This window comes from Eptatretus burgeri, chromosome 1 (genome assembly GCF_056783735.1).
Source record: "Eptatretus burgeri isolate ZD-2024b chromosome 1, Ebu_testis_v1, whole genome shotgun sequence".
NCBI classification, from domain to species: Eukaryota; Metazoa; Chordata; class Myxini; order Myxiniformes; family Myxinidae; genus Eptatretus; species Eptatretus burgeri.
In genome coordinates this window covers 62676840-62686839 of record NC_140961.1, presented here as the reverse complement: position 1 = coordinate 62686839, position 10000 = coordinate 62676840, and the positions used below count along the sequence as shown (strand labels likewise).

General features: G+C 40.3%; 1 protein-coding gene across 1 annotated transcript in view; it reads right to left on the bottom strand.

Moving 5' to 3' along the window:
* Window positions 1-10000, bottom strand: part of SRPRA (SRP receptor subunit alpha) — a 112314-nt gene that overhangs the window by 7723 nt on the left and 94591 nt on the right. The window lies entirely within an intron of this gene.

Below are 10000 nucleotides of genomic sequence, written 5' to 3'. Positions count from 1 at the left end.
TCCTGGAATGAAGTAAATTCGGATTCTGGGGGCACCACTGTATATATATATATATATATATATATATATATATATATATATATATATATATATATATATATATATATATATATATATATATATATATATATATATATATACACACACACACTGTATATACCGGGCGTAGTAGCATGCGCCTGTAATCCGGCTACTCGGAGGATCGCTTGAGGAGAGTTCCTCTGCGCTGGGCCGCGCTATAAGAGGGTGTAGGGCAGCCCGTAATCATGGCGAAACCCAATCATTATCCCTGTGTCGTAAGAGGCGACCAAGGGTTGCGTCAGGAAGGGCATTCGGCGTAAAACCTGTGCCAAATCAGTATGCGGATCATAACGGACGATCCGCTGTGGCGACCCCTAATGGGAGCAGCCGAAAGAAGAACAACATATAAGTGTGTGTGTGTGTGTGTGTGTGTGTGTGTGTGTGTGTGTGTGTGTGTGTGTGTGTGTGTGTGTGTGTGTGTGTGTGTGTGTGTGTGTGTGTTTTTACACATACAGTACCTCCTGGCTATTTGGTACACCTATTCTAACCGGGGCATACACCGGGACCGGTACACTGGTATTCATTTTGTCGACCTCGGAAGGATGACAGGCTGAGTCAGCCCCCTGGTGTTAATTCATTGGTAAAAAATGGGGCTCAAACTCAGGACCCTGGGATCCCAAGCCAGCCACCCTAATCACGAAGCCAACACCAGGATTATCTTGGATATGATCTCGAAAAAATTTACATGCATATGTAAAGCCATCATTCATTATCAGTTTGCCAAGTTTGAACAACGTCGTTAAATGCCTGTCCGAGAAATGGTTGAGGAAGTGTTCAACATTGGGTTTTTTTACAACTAAAATGGCCACCAGTCGGCCATATTAAATCTGATCTCGGGAAGAAAAGACATGTATATGTAAGCCATCATGCATTGTCTGTGTGCCAAGTTTGAACAATATTGGTAAATGCATGTCTGAGAAATAGTTGAGGACATGTACGACACGTGGGTTGTGGTTTTTTTTGCAACTAAATTGGCTGCCAGTCGGCCATCTTTGATCTCATTGCAAAACAAAATGATTTGCATATGTTTACCATCATGTGTTGTTTTTGTGCCAAGTACAAATAAAAATCGGTCCATACATGTCCAAGATATGGTTGCGGATGCACACACGCACGGACACGAAAATCGAGACCAAATCCATAAAGCCCCCATTTCGGACTAAGTCCAACAGGGGCTAAAAAGTTGTAGCACATCAAGCAATTGGCTGGGTCCATTTGACCCTGACGAGGGTTAACCCTGTGTGTCGTAAGAGGCGACCAGGGTTGGCGTCAGGAAGGGCATCTGGTCATAAAAAAACATTGCCTCAAGAAGGGAGCCATGACTGCATGGAGCCAGCAAAGAGCTAACCCATGCTTAGCAGGGAAAAATGGCTGTAAAAAGGCTGGGTTTTTGTTTTTAATCATATCCAAGATGGCTCACTGGTGGCCATTTTATTACTTAAATGTGTCCACAAACATTTCTCAGACATGCACAGTCCGATGTTGTTCAAACTTGGCAAAAGCACAGTACATGATGGCATACACGTGCACCTCACTTTATTTTGTGATCTGATCAAAGAAAATGGTCAACTGGTGGACTGGCAGCCATTTTAGTTGTACATAAATATGGAGTAGCCCTTAAACTCTGTCCAGCAAAATTTCTAAAGCAAAAGAGATGACATTTTATGTATTTTTAAACTTGTTTATTTCAATTTCTATTTGCATGCCTTTTCATGTGCCCCTCAAGTCAAATTTCTACAACACTTCTGTGGTAGAATTTTTTTTATTCCGTTCAGTTTTAACGGGAATAATTTATTTCTATTTCATAAAAATGCCACCCCGAGACCACATGGCTCGGGTCCAATGGATTTTGTGGTTACATTTTGCATTGTATCCTTCATCATTTTTACATGACATTCCATTCAGGTTCATCATCTCCAGGGGAATGTCCCGAGTCATTTGTGAAGTATTCAATTTATTTTGAAAGCTTCTATGTGCTTTCGTGATCTTGTTTTCTCATGCACTTCCTGAGTTTTTTTCTCAACTTCGTGTTTATTTTGCTATCTTTCAAATCGGATCAGCGATTCAATTTATTTGACAAAGATAAGTATTTTCTTTTCACTTCACATGATTTTTGAATTTACCAATTATTTTCTTCCAACGAAATGTCACGTGATTTGTGAGGTGCGTCTTTTACATTTTGAGAGCGTTTGTACAAACCTTTGCTGCATCCTTATTAATCGACATTGCTTTGTGATTTATTTTTGGTATTTTTCCATTTTGAAATAATTTAGTTTATTTTTAGTTTATCTCATTATTTCCTAACTTATGAGGTTTTTACGAGGTTTATGTTCGTGTGTTTTTCCCTGCATTTGTTCGGCCATGCAGGGCAAGACAGCCGATTTTCCATTTGGTTTGTCAGTCTATTTTGTATTATTCTATTACATATTTTCAAGCATTTGATTTTCAATAGGTTTATTTATTTAGCAATACAACATTTAATCCATATGCATTTAGTTAAGGCATTGACATTGCTTCAGCAAATCGATGGTTTTGGTCTCCATGTTAATATGGTTGGTTGGATGAAGGAAAACCATCTCAAAGTTTGCGATGATGTAATGTTGGCTTATGAGAATAATCAAATGATTGAAATGTTAGAAATTTGGGAATGCAGGCTTATATATGAATTATTTTCCCCCATTATTTCACTGATTTTCCCCAGTATTTTACTATATTTCACTTCCTGGTCTATTGACAAAGTCTAAATAAATAAATATTTGATAAATTGGTGAATCAACATTTTCCGAGGGATTTTTTTTGAGCAAATACTCCAATATGAGCTGCAACTTTGTGTTGGGGGGGGGGGGGGGTGGGAGAACAAAAAAATATAAATAAACATTACTTTTTTTGGTTTTCTTCAAATTAGATCAATCTTTTTTATCTTTTTGCAAATATCGTCTACAAGCCTAAATATTGCATATAAAAGCATAAAGTTGACAATAAAAATCGAAATCACAATATATTTTGCAAGTTAACTTTGTTTCAGTTCCCAGGTCCATTGGACCCAGGTTATGCAAAGTTTTGACTTTTATCCATGAACCCTTGGGTTAATGGCTAACAAAAGCCACGGATTTCACCTCACACGGTAAAAACATAATCTGCAAATAACAGAAGCCCGTCTGCCACCCAGAGCAATGTTCCCGCTAATGCAAATCAAAACCAGAAGGCACAGTGCGATCGGGCGGGGATAAATACTAAATGTGTGGAGCATGATGAGCGCTTCTCCGATCTCTTATGGATGCAAGTCCCACGCGTGCGCTGACCATATATTCACCTCAGATCCGGATACTTTTGACCAGTCAATCATGTCAAAAGACATTGATTTATGGTAGTTATTGGTTAAACATCAAACAGAGCTGCCAATTCATGGCAGTTCTCAGTCGGTGCTGTGGTTGAGTTATTGGGTGTTCTTGTGGATATTTGGAGACTATTGTTTCCTGAGAAGAATAAGGTCAGTCGAGTGTTTCTGGGGTCTCAGGTTGCGATTCTATTGATGTTTAAATATTTCCTGAGCTTTGAGGCCTCACAAAACCAAACCCTTTTGGTCTATGCCACAATTTATTCACAAGACTAGCATAACCCGCGCTCTGCGCAACATGTTGGGGTGGGTGTGTTTCAGAAAGGAACTGATGCAGAGTATCAGTAGTAATTTTACTTTAATGCAGTAAGTGGAATACGATTTCACCGTTTCAGAATCATTATATTTACTTTTTTTTGTACCATGCACCCCATATGGTCTTTCAGATAATGTAAGCCGAATATCACATTACTCGAGTGCAGAACAAAGTCGAAGATAGCGCGACACGAAACCACAAACTCGTAAATAATATACAAGATGTATATTTTTGGGATATCATTTTTGATTGTCGCTGACATAGTTTAAGAGTCGACTGGATCAAATCCTGAGAAAAATCAGACAAAAGTAGATGTTTTTAGACAAACAAAAGCATTTTAAAGAACTATGTCTCGCCTTTGGACCTGTTCCCTTGGGGTTGTTTGTAATGTTTATTATGTGGACGTCTATTCGACATGGGTTTGCATTTTTAGAGGTCCTTGAAAGTGTTCTGAATGAAATCTGGGGGGATGGGGGGGGGGAATGAACGTTTTATTTAATCTGCAGAAAAATGAACAGGTCCCTGCTGCTGTTTTGTGAGATGCATGCATACTATGTTTGAAAGCTCTCCCCGGCCATGGGGAGAGGGGTTCGGATCTGTCCCCTTGGGTTTTTTGCTGTCTTTCCCCTTGATTTCTTTTGATTTCAACTGGAATACCTTGAGGGACCTCAAAACACTCAGAGGGGCCTCCAGCAATGCGATGTATACTATATCAGAACCTTTTGAAAAATTTTCCTGGCCAGGAGTGGGGGGGGGAGAGAGGCAGGAGGAGAGAGGGATAAGGGGGATGAGGAGAAGGGGGCAGGGGGAGGAGGTGAAAGAGGGAGGAGAGGGGAGTGGGGGTGGAGGGGATGAGTGTTGGGGGGGGGGGGAAGTGGTAGAGAAGAGTGGGGTTGAGGGGGAAGGGGGGAGAGCTGAGGTCAGAAATCACATTTTACATGACATGGAATTTCCATGGGTCCCTGCTAGTAGATATCCCTATTAGGTGTAATATCGTGACATTCCACTTTCAGAGCAAGTGCAAGTTCAGTGGAAGATTGTGCTCCGTCTAGGGTGGTGTACAGTCAAAGCGATTTGATTTAGATCAAAATAGTGCTCCGAGTAGGCTACTCTAAATCCAGCCTCATCCTCCATTGGTAGAGGGTGCTACTGCAATGGCCCTGTCCAATGTGGAGCCTGTTGAGGGCTGTTCATTGCCTATATAAGAGTGTGAAACAGGGTGGAGCAATAATTGGATCATGTACGATATGTTTTTTGGGAGCTGTGGCAGCCTTCCTGCTGGCCCTCCACAAGTTGGCTTCACTTTGATGGGCTCTGGTAAGGAGCTCTGCATGGTTCTATGGTGGTTTTCGGGACTTGAGGCGACATCGCGGATTGTTCAATGAGAAGTCGCTGGGCTGAAATTTTTCTTACAAAATTGGCTATGCCACAACCAACCTTCACTTTAGTAATGCATCTAATCTGGCTGTGCATTCATTGTCCAAAATTTCACAAGACACTGTTATGAAGCACAAGTTGCTTTCACCGTGGAATTTTTGATGGCGGGTTTCAAGTTTGCGTATGCTGTCGCAATACTTACGGCAATATTGTGTACTCAAAGACAGCCTTTCACAGTGGACCAGCAAAAGATGAAACAGCAAAGCATTATTATTATTTTGTTCAAAATTGTGACGAGGATAAAATAATCAAACAAACCTTGTCATCAATGGTATCAAACTTGGTGAGCACAATTCCATCAATCAGCCGGGGTTTTTGCAGTTGAGAATGATCAGCTAGAGACTTGTTGAACTTCACCTGTACAAAAAGCACCAGCACAACCAAAACAAGTGAGAATTGCTTTGCAAAACATGTACCCTACCAGTCCCAATGAATGTTTGAAAGATAAAAATGTGTGTGCGTTGAATGCACGCTCAAGCCGATAACCAAACAAAAATGAAGAAGAAACTCTAACATACAATGTTTGGGTCCATTCAGCAAAATAAATGGAAAAGCAATTTTCATTTACCGATATCCTTTGTAGACTAGAAACCAATAAAGATAACTAGGATAACAAACCGGAGATTAAAATTAGCTTGCTTTAACGCATGCTCGATCTGTGACCAGAACCAGAAGAAGAAACTAACGCACCGTGTTTCGTTCGTTTCGAGGCTTTGCCTATTGCAGATTAAAAGTAACCCGATGTACATACATGAAGCAAAAACATGCATGTGGTTTATGTGTATGGTATGTAATATGTAATACATCGTGGATATACAACTGGGATCATTCCAATTAGAGTGGGCCATGGACTAACACCCAGGCCTAAGACCCAAGGCCTGCCAATCTGTGCTGCTTCATGCAATGGCAGGGCATGAATTTATTTGGGTGGATTCAGGCCAATTGTCCAGCTAATGGGTGTAAAGCATCAAAGTGGAGTCAGGGCAGCTGAACAGTGACCCATGTATAATATGAGATATTTTTTAAGTCTAAAAAGGGCATAACTGTGTGAAAAATTGATGAAATGCCCTGAAACTCGAACTTGTTCTGCATCTTATCATAACAAAGCCACATACATGGTGTTATATTTGTGGGGGTAGATGGAGGAATCAAATAGTAAATATAGGATTGCATAGAGTAGCATGGCCCATGGACGGGTAGGAGACATCTCAATGAAATTTAAGTAGGGAAAACTGAGAATTTAAGATTGTTACATGTCACCACATGGGGGTGGTGTTGTGTTGACTAGGTAGAGTTTAAGGTTAGTTCTCCCATGATGCGATTGCCCCCTGTGACCTATTCCTACGTTTTTGTATTTACAAGGCCGCCATAAAAGGACCACGATTTACAATAATTACAATAACGGCCGACCTGGCTGCCGAAGGAGTCCGAACACAATCGGCAGGCTAAACCCCGCCCACGATAACGTTAACCAGCAGGCCACACTGGGTCATGAAGTTTGCACACTATATGAGGGGAGGAAGAGAAGAAGAGGAGCACGTCTCAGCTACAACTCGGTAGTATCCCGTTATATGTTCGTGGAAGAAGGCGGCACCATTTGCTGTGAGCGGGCCTTGTACTGAGAGAGGAGCGGTGTAGCAATATCGATCGTGAGAAGAAACTGTATGGTGGTTTGTGGGCTCCTGGCGTTGAAGACCGCTGCACACATTATCTCATGGACGTGGCCACGAGGAGCAACTTGGCACCATTTTGGTGCATTTTCCCGCATGGTAGCTAAGCGGTTCGATGACACCAGGCCCCCAAAAAGGTAATCTCTGCACACAAAGCTGAGTGCCAGCAAAAAGGGAAGAATTTCTTTTATTTTTATCTTTCCCCTTGTCTGTGTTTGTGACTGAGTGGAGATGTCTCAAGTGTCTCAAAATTCAAAGCCCATCTGCATAATCTTTGTATTCAAAGTAAACGATGAAAATGCAGAAAAAAATAAAATAAAATAATTCTACATTTTATTCATTTTTGTTCTCCATATTCTCATAAAGGTTTGTTGAAGATTTGATGACAAAAGCTCAAATGTTTTAAAGCCACGGCCTCGACAGACACACTGAAGCTCAATGGTAAATAAACAAAGATACGGAAGCGATAAAAAAAAATCTTTTTTAATAACGGGGCACCTCAAACTTGATGCCATGCGAATGGCCTGATAAGGATTATTTATAGTTACTATGACTCCACTCTTTCACATTTTGACCCAATTTTAATATTTTCTCCATATTCTCATAATAAAGGTTTGTTAAAAATTTGATGACAAAAGCTGAAATGGCAAAAATGTTATGGCCTGGACAGACAGGCAGAGACAGACAGACAAGACAGACAGACAGAAGCGCTTGCAAAACCCGTCTTCCACTGCGCAGGGGGACGGGCAAATAACCAATTGTTGTAGGAACGATGGACAATGCAACTCATTTATGATGATCCTTTGAAAAGTAGCATCTTATTAGTCATCTAGTTTTGTCTAGTTATGCTGATTTGTGGTGACACTCATGATAAAATTTCTCCAAACATCCCTATCAAGCACTGCTTCTCAAAGCTGACACAAATTGGTTGCTGCCTTTACCCCATCCATCAGGCACATATACAGCCTCCATCTTCCTTTGTACCCAGCTTGGTTGACTTCTCCAGACTTTTGCTTTCTGCATGCATGATTTGTGGAATCTTAAACTGCATATTAAAGGTGAAGTATAATTGGGAAAGTTACCACAAGAAAACTTGTGCACATCTGTTTTGTTACTGGAATAAGGTTTATATGCACATTTTGTTTGATTTTTTATTTATTTATTTCTTAGAGTTTGTCTTAGGGTGATGCCCATTAGTCAAATAATTAATCCCCTGCCTCCCCTACCAAGCCCTGCAGCAGAGCATATTGGATTTGAACCAGTTATTCTCATAGGTCAAAATGTGAACAGAAAGGAAGACAACCAGATTCCTGCTTGTAAACTTGAAAGAGACAAATTGAGTTTGATGATTTTAACCATTTTGTTCAATTTTACAGTTCGTTCCCAAGAACAGATTTTCTAAAGATGTCAACAAAAAGAGGTCAATGTCAGGTCAATAATTAGCATTTAACCATTTCACCTTGTCAAAACACATGCCACTTTTTATGCACATGCACTTGAAGCAGTTCATAAGAGGCCAAATGCATATCAAGTGGTCACAGAAGGATATTTATTTTATTACTTGAAAAAAAACTGAACTTCCTGAAAAGGCAAAGAATAAATCAGCCTTTAAGAACTTTTGGAAGCAGTTGAAAGGGGTTGTGGAGTGGAGAAGTCAAGATTGAGTGAAAGCCAGAAGACAAACAAAGTAAAATAAAGGGTGTTCACCAACTGATCCACAGCTTCGTTGCCAACAAGTGCTTCTCCAACAAACAACACCAGGTCAGGCATGTTGACAGCAATCAGCTTGGCCAATGCGCCCATAAGTGGCCCATTATCCTGCATCCTGCCAGCAGTGTCTACCAGCACTACATCCAGACCCTGTTCACGTGCTGCACACAATAATAAAGCAAATTATTTAATGCAACAAGTAGTCTCATCTTGAAAGACACAGTGCCAGCAAAGTGGCTTGCAGAAGCTAGTGCATGCCCCCCCACCTCCTCCACCTCCAACAGAGTCAAAAGATCATGAGAGAGCTGAAACATGAATCACCCAAAGGCGAACAACTTTAAGAGACATCAACCTACTCTTACACATGAACTACACAAGCACAAGGAAATGCAAAAATCAACACAGTCGAGGGATTTGAGTCTGGGATCTCAGCATCATGTACGATGTGATTGAAAGGGAACACCAAATAGGTGAATGTTAATCATTGTGTAAAGGGCTATTGCAATTGTTACCCTCGCCAGAGGTGAGAGTATTTCATTTGGGGTCATTGGTCTGTGTTTGTTTCTTGCAAAATCGAAGATTTTCCAGCTATATTTGAAAGTCGATTTTGTTACTCTGTCTGTTTGTTTGTCTCTGTCAATCGCCTACAGGTCACAATTTTAAAACGATGTTCACAAAACTTCACCACATGGTAGAGTTTGACATAAGCAAGAAGCCTATTGTTTGAAGCCAAAGGTCATTCGAATTTCGAATTTCTAAAGATCTCAATTTTCATCCGATTGACAAGATATTTGAACAGAATTTTCAAATCAGCTTGCTGAATTCAATCACTAATTATTATTGAGGTCAACATTGGCTGAAAGGTCAAAAACCAAGGACAGATGTCTAAAATCCTCAATTTTCATCCAATTGACTTGAAATTTGAGTATTTATATTTCAGGTCACTAAAATCAACCAGCCAACTGTTGTTGAGGTCAACATAGACCAAAGGATCAACAACATAGGCACAGGGTCAACAACTAAGGTGGTATTTCTAAAATACTCAATATTCATCCCATTGACTTGAAATTTGAAGATCAGTTGCATATCACATCACTGAATTGAATCACCTATTATTTTTGAGGTCAAATCTGTTTTATGGATTTTGCAAGTATCATGATATGCATGATGTCTTTTTCTTGCTTGTTACTTGGCAAATTTTTTTTGCCAGGCAAGTTAGTCAAAAGCATTTGTCTGTTTTTCTGGTTGTCACAAGATTTTGGCCACAGTTTTTAAAAATCGTTTTTAATTTTTTGTGTGTAGGTGGCGGGCCAACGATGGCAATGCTAAATTTTGGTGAAGATCCGAATCCAGCTCTGAGAATTTTTTTAAGCGATTCTTCACCATTGAGAGATCGGGCCAAAAACAATACAAAGCACAATATCTCAAAAGGTTAAGGATGGATCCACA